This window comes from Falco punctatus (assembly GCF_963210335.1).
Source record: "Falco punctatus genome assembly, chromosome: 4".
NCBI classification, from domain to species: Eukaryota; Metazoa; Chordata; class Aves; order Falconiformes; family Falconidae; genus Falco; species Falco punctatus.
In genome coordinates this window covers 74,187,835-74,198,419 of record NC_137583.1, presented here as the reverse complement: position 1 = coordinate 74,198,419, position 10,585 = coordinate 74,187,835, and the positions used below count along the sequence as shown (strand labels likewise).

The 10,585-nt window shown below is 38.1% G+C and overlaps 1 protein-coding gene across 5 annotated transcripts in view; it reads left to right on the top strand.

Moving 5' to 3' along the window:
* Nucleotides 1-940: 940 nt before the first annotated feature.
* The window catches only part of ABCB1 (ATP binding cassette subfamily B member 1), a 63,948-nt gene continuing 54,303 nt past the window's right edge, over nucleotides 941-10,585 (top strand). For 4 of the 5 annotated variants that reach the window (XM_080386358.1, XM_080386357.1, XM_080386355.1 and 1 more), the window contains exon 1: nucleotides 941-3,862. The gene's annotated coding sequence lies outside the window, so the exon portion shown is untranslated. The remainder of the gene's footprint in view (nucleotides 3,863-10,585) is intronic. The other variant, XM_080386359.1, reaches the window with a different exon arrangement.

Sequence of the window (10,585 nt, the reverse complement as noted above, 5' to 3'; positions counted from 1 at the left end):
GAACCTGTCTTCATGTTTCTCTGTGCTACTCAGAGTCTTTGTTGAGGACTGTTGTCTCTGTATCTACTATTAAGAGATTCGTGCAGCTTGAGTAATTTTTTGATTAAGTTCAAGCTGAGGGTGAAGTAGAATCACTCTGCAGATGAGTGATTTCAGCTGCATGGTCTGTTCTGGAAATTACGAAAAAATAATACTGGACAATTATCAATGCTTTACAAAACCCCAAACAACAGAAGAACTTTTCTATATATATATATCAAAAGCAAAGTATCTTCTCTGTTCTCCTTTGCCTTGTTTATGGAAACTACAACTTTTTTATACTTGAAAGACATTTAAGATGATATCAGGCTTATCTGTTGGATCAAGCCTTAGGGTTCAATATTGATTAGTTTTAGTCCTCCAGTACAAGAATTTTCTCAAAGATCATTGCTTTCTTTCAAATGTAATTTGTCTTCTACTACTGTCTTATCAAAGAAGGAACTGTAAAAAGGTTCCAGAAGACTTTAAAAGAATTTAAAAGATTAATAAATTTAATATCATCAGCTGCCTTAAACTTAAGAAAGCTCAGGAAATTTACTGTACTAACTCTTGCATTTTTGATGCCTGTCTGTGAGAAAATAGGTGAAGGGAAAATCCTACTGCCTTCAACTACCTAATGGGAGGATAGAGGGAACAGGCTTTTCTGAGGAGTGCATAGCAAACAGACAAGGGGTAATTGTCACAAGCTGCAACAGGAGATAGATATTGGGAAAGAATATTAACAGCAAAGATGTTCAAACGCTGGAATGGGTTGTTCAGAGCAGCTCTGTGATGTTTGTCCTGGAGATATGCAAAACTTAACTGGATGAAGAATCAGCCCTGCCTGATCTAACTCCAAAATTGGCCCTGCTGTGAGCAGGTAGAAAAATGACTTCTATCAGTCCTTCCAGCCTAAGATTGTGCATGTGCTGTTCTACAATCATCTCTATACCTCCTGTATAGTATCTTGGCCTTCATTTCTCCTGAAATCACAGTTCTATCCCATTTTAATGGTTGAAACTTTGGCCATCCTACACACTGACTGTCCCATAACTTGTGTGTTGGTGATTGTTTACAGAATCTACTATGCTATTAGTAGTTTAACAATGTTCACACAACTTCCTAGTTCCAGTACTTTTCTTTCTATAAAACTAACGTTTTTGCTACTTCTATCCATATTTTTATTTGTATATGACAATGTTAAATCTCAGGTAAATAACATTCAAAGATGTATTTTTATATTTACTTTGTGAGTTTTGAATGTTGCATATATGTCCTGATTTTTGATAACTTACTAGTCAAAGTTTCTACATGAGTGTCCAGAATTCTGGTTGCAACTTCTACTCCTTCTGAAATAGTACCCCTAAACCATCTTCATATGTTGTACTCAGTCATACATAATCCATTTCTGGGTCAGTGTTGTGAATGTCCCTTTAATAAAAGGAGTATATCTGTTCTGCTTTGGAAAAGTCGAAGTAAATTATTTGCTCACAGTATTATGCACTCTATTAATTTGCTGCCACTGAATCGTATCTTGTATTCCAAAAACTGTGACTTGTCTGTCAGCTGGAATCTTTGGTTTAAAAAGTTAAACAGCAACAACAAAACTCTGAACTGAACATGTTTGACCTTCTTTGTTTCAGTTTCTACTTGGCTTCTGGGTTTCACACTTGGTTTAACCATATCTGGTGTTTTCCACTAGCGTTTCAGTTGGTGTGGCTGTTTTAGCCAAGTAAATAGAAATAAAATATGCAAGTTAAATTTGTATGCTGCATCAAGCCCCCATAACACATTCCCTTAGAGACATTTGTTAAAATCATAAAATTATTTTTGGTGTCATGAATCATAGATGCTATAGTTTAGCCTTCACACTTGTCTGCCATAATCTTAAAGAGGTAGAGACATTTATCCAAAGTTTTCATGATCTTTGTCACAAAAGAGCTTTTCATTGCCACTAGAGGTAGGGTCTGTTATCAACAAGAAGGGTGCTTGCTGCTCCCCAAATGTTCACAATTTTGAACCTAATTTAATTTATTAATAAAAATATGCCAACTTCACTCAAAGACAAACCGTTAATTTTTGCTGCTTCTTTTAATAGTCTTTCTGCTGGCAATGATTCTGGTGAGATTTCCCATATGCCTTACTCACTGTTAAATTTTAATAACAATATCTATAACATAACATTCTTGCTTTGTGTTAGCTTATTTACCTTCCCATGATTAAAATTGAAACTGGAACTACTTAGACATTTTTCCATCCTGGAGTTTTAATTGATATGCGTAAGGTCCTGCTTTATTCACAACTGGGGCTAGTCCATCCCATTTACAGTTTAGACTAAACTTGAGTGGAAAATATGGAACATTACTTTCCATCCTCCTTGCCATTCTGCAGAGTAGTGGTTTGTTCCTGTTTGTTTTTGCATGCACTGAGCATTCCTTCCCAGTTGAGTTGCCATAACAACATTAATCTCTTTCCAGTGTTTAGATAGGGTCTGTATCCATTCTTCAGTTAAAACATCAGGCAGTCATTTTTTTTTCTCCCAGGGAGAGCTCTAAATCACGTGAACTTTTGAGAAGCTGTTGTGGCTCACAGGATAGCATATCATGATGTGAAAAACCAAGCTTTTCTGTAATTTTTCAATGTTTTGCCCAGTGCTATTTTTATAGCCCTGTTGCAGCGTTCAATTCACCTTGAACTGGGAGTTCCCAGCAATGTGGAACCTTTCTTCCCAGGCTTCCATGTAATTCCATGATGGTTTGCCCTTGAAAATATTTTCCTGGCTCCAAATTAATTTATTAGTTTAAATCCCATCTGGAAAATATGTTAAGTGGTTGCACTCTGGTAGACTTAGCTGTAGCTTTTACTGGAACTACCTCAACCCATTTTTTCAGTGGATCTAGTATTAGCCTACAATGTTTAATCTCATTTTGCATGGTAGGTGGGACTACACATGGTTTAGTCTGTTTGTATCCTAGCCTGTGGTTCATGTATTCTCTAATGTTTTAATGTTATTTTTCTCTTAGTGGGGCTATTCACAGCACAAGTTGGTCAATTATGCACCCATCTTCTTCATGTTTGGTCAGCTAGCTGTTTTCTAATACTCTCTTTTGCATTCAGGCAACTCCTACATGATTGTGTTAATGCACCTATTGAAACAAATCTACTTGAAGTGTATATACTCCTTTCGATCTACAAGTGTTTATTATCTGGCCACACTATGCTCTCTATGCTGCATCTGTTTACTAGCTTCTATAGTCATTGCCCCTCTGTTTCCTCATTTCTGTGCTGTAATAGTGGCTAGATCTTTGATACCTTGCTTTATATGATTTTCTTTGTTTTGTTTTCAAAATGGGTGTTTCTTCAAATGTTAGGTTTACTGAAAGCACCACAACCTTGGCAAAAGCATCTGTTTGACTATTAAAATACTGTTGCTTCTGAATTTTTCCTTTTGTTATGCTTTTACATGACTTGCATGCTATGTTCAGGATTTCCTTTCCATGTTTGATAGACTACCAGATTTCTATTCAGTGTTTGTAGGTCATCTTTGCTCCACGTTGGTAGCCAAATAGTTAAAGCTTGATATATCCGGCCTAAAACTATTTACAAAGCCAGATCATTTCCTTTAGGTTCCTCTTTTAACATCGTCAGCAGAGCTTGTAGCTGTACTGATCATGCAGAGTGAAGGCAGATAGCTCTTTCTATTTTTCACAGGTGTTGCAGCATATCTAATTGAGGATTTTCCATCCTTTTGATTAAAAACTGGACCTAGGTGTGAACCACACTGAATATCCTGTGGCACGAAGTCAGCAACGGAGGTTTTATCTGGCGAGAGAAACACAAACAGGTAAAGGGCGTTTATGTTCTGTTTCAGTGGTTGAAAACCATATAAAGCTGGTGATAAAATCTTGTCTTCTACAGAAATCTCTTAGTTTATAAAAGCCAATGTCCCTCCAGCTAACCTAGGGTTCCATACATATCCAATCTGTACTTTTCCAGTGATTATATACTTCAGTGGTGTGTGATACGTACTACTGCAAAATGGCTCTAATGATGTGTTCCCAATGCTCATTGCCTATGCTAATGCTAAACATGGTTTTTCATATGGAATAGAGTTCTTTCCCTCTGATCTTAAGATTCTCAAAGCAAAGTCTGGAATTTTAATTTTATTTCTGTGTTCCTGAAACAGCACAGTCCCAAGGTCTAGATCAGTAGTGGCCAGCTGAACATGAAAGAGCTTACAGGAATCTGGTTACCTGATGGCCACTGTTTGAACTAGTGCAGTTTTGCTTCTTTCTATTCTTCCTGTTCTGGTTTGTGAGATTTTTTTTCACTAATGTGATTAGTGGTTTACCGATTTCTGCGAGTGCACATTCTCACAAAAATGTAAGCAATTCCAAAATTGAATCTAACACAGGTTTTGGTGTGGGGAGGCATGGACTATCATAGTTTTATCCTTTGGTGATCCCAGCATCACCCTCCCTTTCTGACCTAAAACTCCTTCTGAATATTTCACTTCAGATTGTATCAACTGAGTTCTGTCATGATTAGCTTTAAAACCTGTGTTTTGAATAATGCTGATTACTACTTAGGCATTTATCCAATATAGTGTGGCCAGCAGGACAATGGAAGTGATTGTCCCCCTGTGCTCAGCACTGGTGAGGCTGCACCAAACCGAACTGTGTTCAGTTTGGGGCCCCTCGCTTTGAGGGTCGTTGAAATGTTGGAGCATGTCCAGAGAAGGGCAAGAAATCTGGTGAAGGGTCTGGAGCACAAGGCTTATGAGGAGCAGCTGAGGGATCTGGAGGGTTTTAGCCCCGAGGGGAGTAGGAGGCTTAAGGAGGGACCTTACCGCTCTCTACAGCTACCTGAAAGGAAGTTATAGCAAGGTGGGTGTTGGTCTCTTCTCCCATGTAACAAACAATAGGACAAGAGGAAACGGCCTTAAGTTACACCAGTGGAGGTTTAGATTGGCTGTTAGGAAAAATTTCTTCACTGAAAGGGTGGTCAAGCATTGGAACAGGCTGCCCACTGACGTGGTGGAATCACCACCCTTGGAAGCATTTAAAAAAACCTATAGATGTGGTGCTTAGGGACATGGTTCAGTGGTAGACTCGGCAGTCCTGAGCTAACAGTTGGACTTGATGATCTTAAAGGTAATTTCCAGCCTAAATGATACTATGTGTATTCCTGGATTTTCAGTTCTTTTTTCAACATACTTAACACATCATCGATGTATGATATGACAGAACACATTTTGATGGTAATTTCATCAACATTTGATACATTTGATCTGAAAGAATTGAGTTATATGGATAAAACAATATTGCTTTCCCTCATAAGTAAATGCTTGTTTCTAGCAGTTTTGCTTTGCTAGTGGAATTTCAAAGAAAGCATTGGCTAAGTCAGTAACAAAAAAAATCAGTGAGATATTCTGCTTAGTGCTACAAGAATTTCAGGTATGTTTCCAACAACAACAACCTCAGAGGTGCCTACCCTATTTAAGTGTTAAAAATCCACTTTTAGGCTTTTGCCCTTGCTTTTAACCCTGGAAAAAATGGGATGTTTAAGTTACAGGTCTCTGTACTAGGACCTTGCTTTCCAGTAAAATTGTTGATGGTGGGTTGGAGTCCTTCCTCTGGTTCTTGTGGGTGTTGATATTATTTTTGGGAAGGAGAATCTAGACCTTCAATTAATACACAATTGCTATTTTTTCACATTTTATCTTAGACACACGAAACTTGAGGAAATTCTGTTACCCAAATATCCACTGTTTTTGCTTCCTCCGGATTCTTAATAACAAAGCATCAATGACTTGCAGGAATCACTCCACCCTCACCTCCCACTGTTCGGTCCCAATTCACAAACATCCGTAGCAAAATCTGCAGCTAATCCATTTTGTTTCAGTAAAGCTGTGCCAATAATTCCCTGCTGTTTGTAAGAGGGATCCTCCCATTCCTATACTCAAAAGAAACTCCTGAACTTGACCGCTATTTAACTGCAGGCAGGTATCTTAAAAGTTGCTTGACCGTCCTTTATTCATGCATATAATACAAATTTTATCTTTTTTCCACTTTATTGAGTTCCAGCTGGAACAGGTATTCATTGATGAGTATTTATGGACACTATGGTATCAATTAACACCATGGCACTAGCGGTAGTGAATGTTCTTTCCCTGACCACCCAGTACTAATATTGTCAGTGGCTATTTGCGTTCGTTATACTGTAATTTTACCACTAGATGGCGGCAGGTAGCCTAGTCCTTGTTATCGAGAGGAAGAGATGATGATCGATGGCTTCACTGAGAGGGACCTGTTACCATATTGCTTTCCTGCAGTCCCATTAGTGTTCCTTAAAGGAAGCTTTTTATCACATTTTCCAAGGGTCTTTTGCAGTTACTGTTACCACCTGTTTTTACATGAAGCGCTAAACTCACAGAGGGCTCTTTTCCCTTTTCGGTTCCTTTTGATCTTTATTTTTAAATGGAGGCTATGTGTTCTTTATGACCATATTTCTGAAAATTACAGTACGTGCAGACTTCCTGTCAGATCCACAGGACTGAGATTTCTTTGCATTCCTTCTTACCTTCATTACCTTGCCCGTTTGTTGAAGCTGAATTTGCAGCTGCTCCTGTTGTGCTTCTGCTTGATTCACAGATCCCAGAATTAATCTTTGTTGCTCAGTCCTTGTACCACTGCTATTTGAAAGGCACTGTGGTTCTATAACTCAGATACTTCCCCAATCCCAACAATTTTTCCAGGATTCGTATGATTGTACATTCTCAAAGCATTCTTCTAGATGGAACAACTTGCAAGCCAAATCTCCTTTCAGTGCTCAGATAACTGTTCTGAAACATCTACCTACTAAATTTCTTAGAGTAGAATCTTCCTGCAATGTGGCTGATAACCATATTCTACTCTGAGGTAGTGTTTTAAAGGCTGTGCAATCTTTACTAGTTAAGGAAAGCTAATCCTTCAGGCCCCAAAGTCCCATTTTACAAGTTCTGAATTCAGTGGCCTCAAGGTTTAAGCAATTACTCCTGCTTGCTCTGCAGTCAAGTCAGTTGCTATTGTTACAATGTCCCAAGTTTTAGGAGCAATGTGACCAAGCAGGAGTAGCCAGTGCTATGAGTACTATTTTTGCCACTGTTTTGGTTGTAACTGCATAACTGGATCATAAAAACCTATTTTGTTTTCACATCAACGTGAATTTTTAGTATAGTTGTGGGCTGAGTTTCCCATATATCCCTGTTTTATTCTGGATAGATAAATGTTAGCATGTTCATGATGTATATATGATAGTTGTGTCCTGGGTGACTGCTATTGAAGTATAAGGGCTCTCTGAGTGTACAGAAATCCATCTGTACAGTATAGCTTTCAAGATTTTCCCTCAAGTTACTAAATGGTTCACTGCAAAAACTATAAGGTAAACCCAGCAATGAAAAGCAGAGAACCTACTCTTCAATGCCCTAGACGGGTATTATATACCCAGATCAAAAGAAAGACAAAAGTCTGACTGTTTTTATTATCATCTAGATCAAAGTTGATGCAGAACAGAGGGTTTTGGTAACATTTGCCATTTTTTCTACTAGTATTTTGCTTGTATAGAAGATAAATACACATTTTTTCTGTTATTCACCCCTCTCTTTTTCCATATATTGATATGAATATATGTGAAGAAGAAAGGGGATTTTCATGGGTGAACAATGTCATTATTGCTTTCTTCTATTTCCTATCAGGGTTTAACATTAATGTATGAGTCATCTAATATGGCATACCAACCAAGTCCTTATCTGTATCCAATGTGATCCGTTGGGAGGAGATCAGTGTACTCAGTTTTACCCAGTAGCTATTATTAGAATAGCTACTACAAATACCATGCTAGCACAAAAGATGCTTTCAATGCTACCATAGTAGCGGCACCTAAAAAGAAACAGAATAATAACTTCTACCTAATCTTGGGGTTAAAATGTTTATTGGGATTATCTTACTGTGTGATCCTGGAGTAAGCATTATTCTGCCTGCCTGTCTTCACTCTCTTGGGAACCAAATGAAATTGTCAGGATGGGTGCCAGATTTCACTGGAACAAGGTGAACTGTAACAAATTAAGTGTGATCACCCAATCTAACCCTCAGTATATGAAAAGACCATACATGCACTCATGACACAATAGACTTATCTTCATTTTTAGACCTTGCAGAAGCATGTATGTATTCTTTTCCTGAAAGATCTACCACTCTTAAATAGTTCAGCCTACTTGAAATATAAATATGGGTGAAAATCAATTAGGAAAGTAATTGTGTCCTGTGAAGTGACCCACCACACCAGTATTCCAAAAGAGAATTTGTCAGATATATTTGGGACAAGGTGAAGTGTACCACATTTCAAATAATTTTTGTTCTTGTAAACATATATTTCACATACACATTAGATTTGGACTATTGAATTGGTGTATGAGAAATTCTTCCTGTTCCTGTCACATACAGTAATAGGCACCTTTCTGTACTAATATGTTACCAAGATGTGACATAAATAAACTAGGCAGGTATGTTCTCCTCACTCATGTGCATCATGCCATGGAATAAGTTTTGGTTATAGGACTTGGTGGTGTTCTGGTCACACCTGCTTATAACGGTCAACTCAATGGACCGCTTCATGAACTGATTGCCCCATGAGTGACCACTGCAGAAATAGTCTGTCTTAAAGATGTGGGATAACCTAGCAATATATCTGTCCCTAGACACCATGGAAAATGCTTTAATGTCTTCTGCAAATGGCCCATGATGTGGAATCACTACCAGATCACTTCCTGTAGTAGTTAGATAAAAGGCTTTGCATGCCACCAAGTCCCATAGATACTCGCCAGGGGTAGTTTAAAACAGATCCGTTATCTAAATTCAATTCTACTTCATAGTACTGACTATACAAGGAACTCCAGAGGATGCTCCCACCGAGGAATCCCTGTGATATTAAATAAGCATACCTTGCCCACAGGGGCAACCTGTGGATCCTTAGGATCTCTAACTTCTACTGGAACAGCATTCCCACTGTGCCAGGCACAGACACTGAATACAAGGGATATAAACCTTTTCTTACAGTTTGACTAAGTGCTTAAATGAGCTGATTAAAGTTGCTTCCTTGAACATTGTTCTATACTAACAAAATCACTTGCTCACAGTGAACAGCGACGTGGAAAACAGGGCTGCTCTGAACACTTTATTCAGTCAGGATGAGCTGTTAGTCATTCATTATTTGTTGTTAACTGTAAAAAGCAATCAAGGAATTACATTTCGTGTCATGACTTTCACACAGGGTCATGTGTCATTGTGTGCAAACAGAATGAAAACTGAGCAGAGGTAGTGACTCAAGGTTGAGTTGGTTGAAGTTGAGAAAGAAATCTAGAGTGCAAAGGGTGAAGAAAGTGGGATACGAGCAGAGATCACTGTGTTCCTTCAATTTTCTCTGATGGTGCTGGAACACTATCCTAAGCCTTGTGGTTCAAGAGTCCCTGTGAACATCGACTTTTTGTGGAGTCACCCCCCAGTCCTTCTGGCTCTGACCTCCAGCCTTCGTGTCCCGTTCTGTCTGGGAAGTAGACGAGAAACCATTTTGTGATTTCACAGTCCATGCAGGGAAGGGGAGGAAGTGTTGGGAAAGACTCCTGAGGCTTGCCGATTAGTTAAATACTTTGTGTTTGTTCTCTCTACTGTTTATTGGGCAGGAAGTCTCTGTTTACTAATATTAGCCTATGAGTTTGGCCATGCTTAGCACTTCTTATATTTCATTGGTCATACTGTTGGTATGTCACTTTTATACAAATTTTATGCTTAGAAATAAGTAAGAAATAAGTAAAAAGATGAAATTTTAATTTGCAAGGCAGAGTCTACTAAATTAAAGTTTCAGTGGGAAACATGGGAAAAGGTTGTTTTTCCCTTTAAATGGATAATATTTGGGAGTAGACCAATAAGCTTTGTTGCAATCAAAATATGTTTTAATGATCTTATGATATGCCAGCTTGTCAGAACTGAAGTAGTTCTGACTGAAAAGAAAGACCAGAGAAAAATGGTATTTCTAACGGGTGAGAAACTAGTTTTGGTTTAGAATACTGGTATAAGTTTAAGTAAAATAATAATATAATTGTAGCATAGATGTTAACAAAATTATATCAAGCACCATAACACTGTACCCTATGATGGCTGCTTAATAAGTATATAAAGTCATTGCTTTGAAGATAGACAGGAAACATTTTTTTTTTTTGAGTCTTTCTAGGACTGGTACTCGTTTAGATTTTTACATAGCAGAGCTGTCAGTGAGAATGTTCTACCGACTTGGGAGGACAAATTCTCTATGCTTTAAAAAGCTTGAAATATGTACGATAAAGCAGTTCAGCTATCAAAAGCTGAAATTTAAGTGCTATGCAGCTGTTTGGCCAATGATGAGGCAACTTGGATTGTACTCATTAGTGACTTGAGAGCCTGTGGCTTGCAAAATAGTTGATGTTTGATAGTCTGAGAACAGATTTATCATAATTCTTGCAGACAAGATACCAGAATAAGTTATGACTCTTGAG